The sequence below is a fragment of the Chinchilla lanigera genome, unplaced genomic scaffold (assembly GCF_000276665.1).
Source record: "Chinchilla lanigera isolate Chin_1 unplaced genomic scaffold, ChiLan1.0 scaffold00071, whole genome shotgun sequence".
NCBI lineage: Eukaryota > Metazoa > Chordata > Mammalia > Rodentia > Chinchillidae > Chinchilla > Chinchilla lanigera.
This window is the reverse complement of record NW_004955472.1, coordinates 2,261,288-2,269,205: the sequence shown is the minus strand read 5'-3', so window position 1 is coordinate 2,269,205 and position 7,918 is coordinate 2,261,288. Positions and strand designations below refer to the sequence as shown.

At 53.8% G+C, this 7,918-nt stretch overlaps 1 long non-coding RNA gene across 2 annotated transcripts; it reads right to left on the bottom strand.

The window, feature by feature from the left end:
* Positions 1–66: 66 nt before the first annotated feature.
* Positions 67–5,788, bottom strand: LOC106150331. 2 transcript variants are annotated; one of them, XR_001237076.1, is made up of 3 exons: positions 4,696–5,788; positions 2,707–3,431; positions 67–569 (listed from the first exon to the last, which is right to left on the bottom strand). It is a non-coding gene; the product is annotated as an uncharacterized LOC106150331 (long non-coding RNA). The 2 variants fall into 2 exon arrangements; XR_001237077.1 differs by lacking the exon at positions 4,696–5,788 and having other exon boundaries at positions 2,707–2,955; positions 3,138–3,749.
* Positions 5,789–7,918: the final 2,130 nt, after the last annotated feature.

The window sequence follows — 7,918 nt, the reverse complement described above, 5'->3', positions numbered from 1 at the left end:
GGAGGCTGAGGCAGGAAGATCACTGTGAGTTCAAGGCCAGCCCGGATGCATAGTGAGTTCAAGGCCAGCCTGGTCTACATAGCAAGACCCTGTCTCAAAAACAAACAAACAAACAAACAAAAAAGCTTGAAGGAGCTGCTCCTGGTTCAAAGCACTGTGGTCAGGATGCTAATCAACACATTCATGATCGTAGGGCTGCGGGTGTGGCTCAGCTGTCAGGCACCCCGGCACGGCATGAGGGAAGCTTGGGTTTGATCCCTAGTGGAGGGCAGGGTGTCCTGGTGACCTGCTTAGTCAGGTAGTTGGAAAACTATGCTTTATCGCCTTGAATATCTTTATCTGCACGGGAAATGGCTGTGTCGGTCTCTTCTACTTGGAAATTACCGCAGTGTGCCTCTGGTTCAGTCGACTCTCCTCTGTATCAGCTGGGTGGAGGCCGCGATAACCAGGTGGGAGAAGCAGGTTTCCCACCAGGCTCCGGTGGAGCCGCCGTCTGAGGGCCCGAGCCTTCCGCCTCTCCCGCAGCGTCTCTCTTCCTTCGACCTGACGGGCGGCTCACTCCGCCATTTCTGTTTGTGAGCACGGGGTTGAGACGCGGTGAGTACCGTGCGCTCGCACTGCTGTGTGCCAACCTCCAAAGCACTCTCACCTGGCAGCACTGCAATTCTATACCCACCGAGCAACGCCCTACCCCCCAGCCCCAGCCTGGCAGCCGCACTCTGCTTTCTCTTTTGAGGAACTGACTACTCTAGATACTCCATGCAAATGGCATCACTCAGTATTTGTCATTTCGTGTTGGCCTCAAGGCTATACTTTATGGGATCACTTCTATAGTATGTTACTAGAGAAGCTTCTCTGGTCATGTGGAGTACGTGTTGGCGTCATTTCGCTTATCAAAATGCCCGCAGGGTTCATCCGTGTTGTAGCATGTGTCAGAATTTCCTCCCCGAACCAGGTTGGGAGGCTGCGGCAGGAGGATGGCCAGTTTGCGTCCCACCTGGGCAATTTAGCAAAATCCTATCTCAAAATAAAAAAGGGGCTGGGGATGTACCTTAGCGTGAGGACCACCCTGAGTTTAACACACGCACATATTCACACAAAACCCAGCCAAAAAACCTACTTTTTGAGACAGGATTTTGCTATACAGTTCGAGCTGGCCCTAAACTCACTTGGTAGCCCAGGCTGGCATCAAACGCACAGCAATCCTCCTGCCTCAGCCTCTCAAGTGCTGGGATTACAAGCCTATGCCCCCGTGCCCATCCTACCACCTTTCTTTTTAAGGCTGAATTAAATTCTGTTGTTCGATGCAGCACATTTTATCTATCCATCTCATCTGTCCATGGACACTCGGTATGCTTCTCCCTTTTTGACTGGCTGTGAACACTAGTGAGCAAATATCTCATGGGTGTCCTGCCTTCACTCTGTTTAAGTGTATATACATTGGCATTTTTGCTCGCTGTGGCTGTTTCCTCAAAAAAAGATGATAGGCAAATGTATTAATGTTACAAAATATTTTCTGCAGCTTACAAGTTCATTTTTTTCTTATTTTTAAGCAGATGAAAACATTTTGGTTTTTTTCCAGTACCAGGGATTGAACTCACGACCTTGCGCTTGCTGGGCAGGCACTGTGCCGCTGAGCTAAATCCCCGGCCCCCGATGAAAACATTTTGTGACTGGGCATGAAGGCATGGACCTGTAATCTCAGCTACTTGGAAGGCTGAGGTAAGAGGATCTCAAGTTCAAGGCCAGCCTGGGCAATTCAGTGAGACTCTGCCTCAAAAAATAACAAGGCCTAAAACTCAGTATTCCCTGGATTCAAGCCCCAGTAATACAGAAAGAAAGAAAGAAAAGGAAAGAAAGAAAAAAGGAAAGAAATAAGAAATAAGAAAGAGAGAGAAAGAAAAAGAGAGGAGGGGCAGGGGATGCAGAAAGAATTAAGAATTAATTAATCTTTAATTCTTTAAAGAATTAAAGAAAGAAGAAAGAATTAAGATCTTGTGTACACGTACCTACTGCTTGTGGTGAATGCAAACATTATGTACTACAACCACGTACTAATAAAATAAAAAAGTTAAAAATGTAACACGGTGTATTTTAAAAGAATAAAAGAAGCCAGGCGTGGTGGCGCACGCCTGTAATCCCAGCACTTGGGAGGCTGAGGCAGGAGGATCGTTGTGAGTTAGAGACCAGCTGGGCTACAAAGTGAGCTCAAGGTCAGCCTGAACTGCACAGTGAGGCCCTGTCTCAAAAGGACAAAAAGAAAAAAAAAAAAAAAGAATAAAAGAAAAGGAAAGAGGGAGGAAGGGAAGAAGGGAGAGGGGGAAGGAAAAGAAAGCAAACTATTCGTGGGCCCTTACATAGAAACGTTTTCTTGGGGTGCCTGCTGTGAGTGGTGAGAAGTGGGAAGTGGACCCCAAGTCTTCCTCTGCCGCAGCCTCCGCAGTCTCCATCTCCAAACAAGAGTTCACCCTCCTGCTCCAGACAGCGACCCCGCCTCTCCCCTGTATCTGATGGGCTTCTCCCGCTCGGCCTGCCCCGCCCAACCCAGTTCTGTCCCCTTCCTCGCGCCCTCCCGCGGCCCATCGCCTCCCCCATCTGCCGGAGGAGCTCCTGTCGATCTTGTGCCAACTCCGGGGCCCCCTCCTCGGTGCCGGCCAGGCCCCTGGCTTCCAGAGCACCTCTCTGCTCCTCTGCCACTGCACTCACCTCTTTCGACGTGTCTTCCTGCCTGCCTTCCTTCAGGGCTTTGGGACAAGCACCGAGTCAGAGAGGCCACCTGTGCCAGGCCAGGCAGACTCCCCTTGGGGACAACGCATTGCATTTCGGCTTCCCACTGAGTACTGTGGTGGGAGGAGCTGGGCGAGGAGCGGGCAGAGCTGAGTGCCCAGGTCAGACCTCTCAGCAGTGTCCAACCCCGATACTGGGGGCCGTGAACCGCGTCTCTTTGTAGCGTTTCTAAATGAAAAGTGAAATATATGTATATAAATAGATATTAGTCCAGGTTCTACAGTCAGCAACCTTTGACACTGTAGTTTCATCTGTACTATTTTTTCTGAAGCATTTTTAAAACAAGTCCCAGTGACCCCCTCATCTCCTTCCTACAGTCTTTAGTCTGAAATATAGGAACATTTTCTTACCCTCGCAGCACCATACCTAACCAAAGGAACGATTCCATAAAGGGTAAGTCCCTCCAGCAGTTTCACAGTGTCTGCTTGTACGGATTTGCTGGTTTGAGTCAGGATCCAAATACAGTGACGCAGTGTGTTGGGGTGAGTGTTCTCCTAGACAAAGCGGTCCTCCTTCCTCCACCTTTACGGGTTCACGTCACTGCTCTGTGGAGTAACCAGGGTCCTAAAGGAAGCCCCGTGCTTGAGATCTGTCTGTTTACTTCTTCCTAATGCCATTCAATTTTTTCTTCATGCCCTGTATTTCTTAGAATAGACAGGAAGGTTATTGCAGTGGTGTGGTTTTATTTCAGTTCAATTTTTTTGTGGTTGGATGAAGCAGAGTCCTTTGTAGTCGGCACCGAGCACTGCATTCCTAATTCATCCTGTCTGAAGGCGCATAACTTCCGGCTGCCCCCGCCCGGTGCTGCAGACCCCCGGTGTCTTCAAGGGATGACAGCGTGTCCCCCGCCCCCGTGTCAGGTTTCTCTGGGCAGTCTTTTGTCCTCTGGGTCTACCCTTTGATTTCTGCCTAAATCAATTTCAAAATCTTTCCACAATAAAGCATTTTATTATTTTGTTCTTTGTTTGTTTTTGGTTTTTGAGGAAGGGTCTCGCTGTGCAGTTCAGGCTGGCCTCGAACTCACGGTGATCCTCCTGCCTCTGAAGTGCTGGGATTACAGGCTGCACCAACACGCCCAGCACAATGAAGCATTTTTAATGAGCTTGAAACAGCAAATTTTTCCCACATTTTTTAGTGCATGTTGGTTGCACAGATGAATGGGTTTCATTCTGGCCAATTTGTATGTGCGTATAATAACATCCTTTAACCTCCTCCCTGCGCTCCTTCCCTCCCCTCCGCGTCTCACATTTTTTCCTGGGTTTCAACATGTGCAACGTGTTTTGATCAGATCTGCACTCCCCAGTGCCCGCCCCTGCCCCCGCTCCCCCTCCTCCCATAGCAGTAGTCTCCCTCCTGCTTTCTTGTCCTCTTCTTAGATTCCACACACTGGGGAGGACAGGCGCTATGTATTCTCCTGAGTCGGGCTTATTTTGCTCAACATGATAATCTCCACATTCATTCATTTTTCTGCAAATGACAACGTTTAATTCATTTTTATGGCTGAATAATACTCAAATGTGTGTACATTTTCTTTATTCATCCATCTCATTATTTTTTGTATTTTTCATGGTCGGCATTCTGACTGGGGTAAGATAGAATCTCAGTATGGCTTTAATTTGCATTTCCCTAATAGCTAAGGATACTGAATGTCATTATTTTAACTGAAAGGAAAAAAACCTAGCAATGATACAATCTCAGATGCTGGGTTCATCAGAGAAAGGAGGGAATCAGGACGAGGACACTGTGAGGAAGGTGAGAGAGACGGCCGAGGGTGCGGCTCAGCAGCAGGGTGCTTGCCTGGAACGTGTGAGGCCCGGGCTTGGGCCCCCAGCGGACAGGGACAGAGAGAACCCCGACCGAGGCCTCCTGAGCAGGTGCTGAGGCTGAGGCTGCACTGGGGCTGCTCACCAGGCACGCTCCTCTGCGATGGCGAACCATCAGAGCTCAGTCTTTCCAGACAGGCAGGCCTGAGCTTAAGGGCAGCTCAGCTTCTCGAGGGTGTGTGGGTGACCTTCAGCGAGCTGTTTAACTGAGCATCTTAATCAGTAAAAGGAAGCTGCTATCCTCAAGTTTTTGATAGCGGGTGTGGCGAGTGCCTGGTAAGCCCCGGGTGGTGGATGAAACTTCTGAGAAAGGGGAATCCTGCTGTGGGGCCTGTTGCCACCTCTGCGCTGACCCGGCCTCGCCTGATGCCAAGGCCAAGCTAGCAGGCAGGGGTGGAGGGCTGCGTGCCACGCCCAGGCCCTTCCCCCGGGGCTCCAGCCGGGTGCCTCCAGTCTCCCAGCCCTCCCTGCAGCCGGGCTCTCGGCTCTGTGAACTGGAACACCCGGGGGCCCCATGCAATCACCAGCTCAATCGACAGGCAACCAGCTCAGGCTCACTGAGCGCCTGGCAGACCCAGGCGTGGCAGGTCCCGGGACGGGGCCCCTGGGGGGCCCTGGCTGGCTGAGCCCGCTGCGGGCGGCCGCATCTGATTTCCACATGCCGAGTCCGGCGCTGGGGACTCAGCGAATGCACAACACACGCATGTGAGGGAGCTGAGCCCCGCTACCCGCGCGGGAGAAAGTTTCCCTGGGGGCCGCTCTGCCCGTGGGTGGCGTGCAGGTGCCTTGGGCATCCCCGGGAGTCCCAGGCTGCAAGTCCCCGAGCCAGGCGCTCCTCACTCCTGTCGCAGCCTGCTTGTACCCGCACCCCCCCCGCGCGCCCCGGCCCCGGGGAGCCTCTTACGTGCTGAAGCAACCGAGCCCCCGGGGTTGGCGCCGCGCCCCTGCTGGCGGCCTGGCACCGCTGGAGCCCTGCCCGGACCCGCAGGCCGGCCTTGGCCCCGGGGCAGGCTGTGCGGCAGACCCAGGACCCAGCGCCCCGAGCAGCCCAGCCCACACCTCCGCCGTGGCGTCCAGCTATCCTTCTCCACCTCAGCTGTGCTGCCTCCTTCCTTGTTTTCTTGACCTTAGCGCGGTCTCTGTTTGCTGTGACTAAGCCTGCGGCCTCAGGGTGAAACCCGGGCACTCAGGCACTGTGAGCCTGGGAGAAGCAAGCTGGGGTGGGACTGGGACAGAGCGCGGCCTCCTCGGGGGAGCTTTCGCCCTCCCGCCGCACCTTCCACACCCGTGGGGGCCTGAGGGCAGGGAGGGGTGGAGAGACTTTCCCAGCCTGCTGCCGGCAGGCCTTGGCCTGTCGCATGGTTCGCTTGTTTTGAAGCTCAGAACCCTAAGTGCTTTGGGGCGCTGGGGCGGAGGCCTGTAGGGCAGAGTACAAGTTCCCGGGGATTGTTACCTCCTTGCAGCTCCTGGCTCGTCACTGGGTGATGCAGGGGACGCTGCCAGCTCCGGTGTGAAGCCCCGGGACCAAGCTTTTCTTTCTTTATAACTCCACAGCCTGATGCCCGGCAGCCTTGTCAAGGGCCCGGCGGGGATGACCGCCCCAGCCGGCCGCCTCTCCCGGCGGGAAAACTCAAGGAGCATCTCCAGGGTCACTAAGTGATGCAGGGACTCGTCCCGGCCCCTGGGCTCCTGGCCCAGGCTCTGCTCCACTTCAGGCAGAGCTGAGACCACGGAGCACAATGGGAAGGCAGCACGGGGTCCTAGGCCCGGGGGGACAACACAGCCAGCCATGGAGCTGCACGCACACGGGCTGTGCCGGAGTACACAGGGCCGCGCTGGCCAGGGGCGTGAGCACCCTCAGCCCAACATGCCCTCCCCGGCTTTCCCCAGAGCAGCACCAGAGCCTGATGTCCTCCTCCTGTAGAACGGGGTAGGAGCCCTGACTCCATGCCCGCCTGCCGCCTTTGCGGCTCCTGGCCTGCCCAGATGGCCGTGGCGTGTGCATGGCTTCCTGGGGTTGGGGTAGGGGAGCCACCCCGGCCTGCAGCTGTGGGCTTGAGGGATGAGGAAATCGAAGCCCATCCGGGGAAGACAAGCTGTCACAGGGCACGCTGCCACCTCCCACCGCCCAGGCCTCCCTTCCTGCTGGCCCGCTTGGCCCTGAAGCCGCCTCCCTCCTTCAGGGAGCGTCTGCCTGTCACTCACAGCCCCTCTGCCCGCGCCGTGGGCACCCCCACCGCCTCGCACACCCCGCAAGAGTGCTGTGCTCGGGACTTCCTGTTGTTTACGGGCATAGACCCGGCCTCAGACCCAGGTGTGTGACACAGCACATCTGCCTAGACAGATGAACGCAGAGGTGCTGTGTCCTGCGTACCCTACACTCTCTGGAGCGAAGGCCGCTGGTGGGAAAGAGGTGAGTCACCTACCAACCTGCGGGACCTGCTGAGCCAGCGAGATGGAAAGCCCTGCTGGGTGTGGTGGCCTCCGCCTATAATCCCGCACTTAGGAGGCTGAGGCTGGAGGAACCTCTTTGAGCCAAGACCAGCCTGGGCCACAGAGTGAGTTTGGGGCAACCTGGACTACATAGCAAGATCCTGTTTCAAAAAATAAAAACAAAACAGAGCAAAAAATGAAAAATGGCTGGGGATGTAGCTCAGTACAAAGGCCCTGAGTTCAGTCCCCAACACTGGGTGAAAAAAAATAATGGACTAGGGGTGCATCTCAGTAGTCCCAAAAAAGAAGTAACACTAAAATATACTGGGTTTCTTTTGTTTTGTTTTTATGAGACAAGGCCTCACTATGCAGTTCAGCCTGGCCTTGAACTCACAGTATGACCCAGGTTGGCCTCAACCTCAGCCACTGTTGTTTGATTTGGTTTGGTTTGTTTGTTTTTTGAGACAGGGTTTCACTGTGTAGTCCAGGCTGGCCTTGAACTCATAATGCCTAGGTTGACCTCAAACTCATGGCAGTCCTCCTGCCTCAGCCACATACACTGGCTTGCTTTCTTTGATTTTTCCCACTCTGTATCTGCAGCCAACCTCTGGCTGCAGTTCACAAGATTCATGAAAACCAGACCATGAACAAATGCTTGATTAGTATTTAGTTCAACAGTCGTTCATGTCATTGACTCAGTATAGTTCCAACAAAACGTTGATTGATATTTTCATTTACACTGAAGAGTAAGACAAAAATAGGAGTTTTCAGTATTGGAAGACTATGTTTTGTGCTAGTCACAATATAACAGCTGCAAGGGGCTGGGGATTTAGCTCAGTGGCACAGCGCCTGCCTGGCAAGCGCGAGGTCGTGAG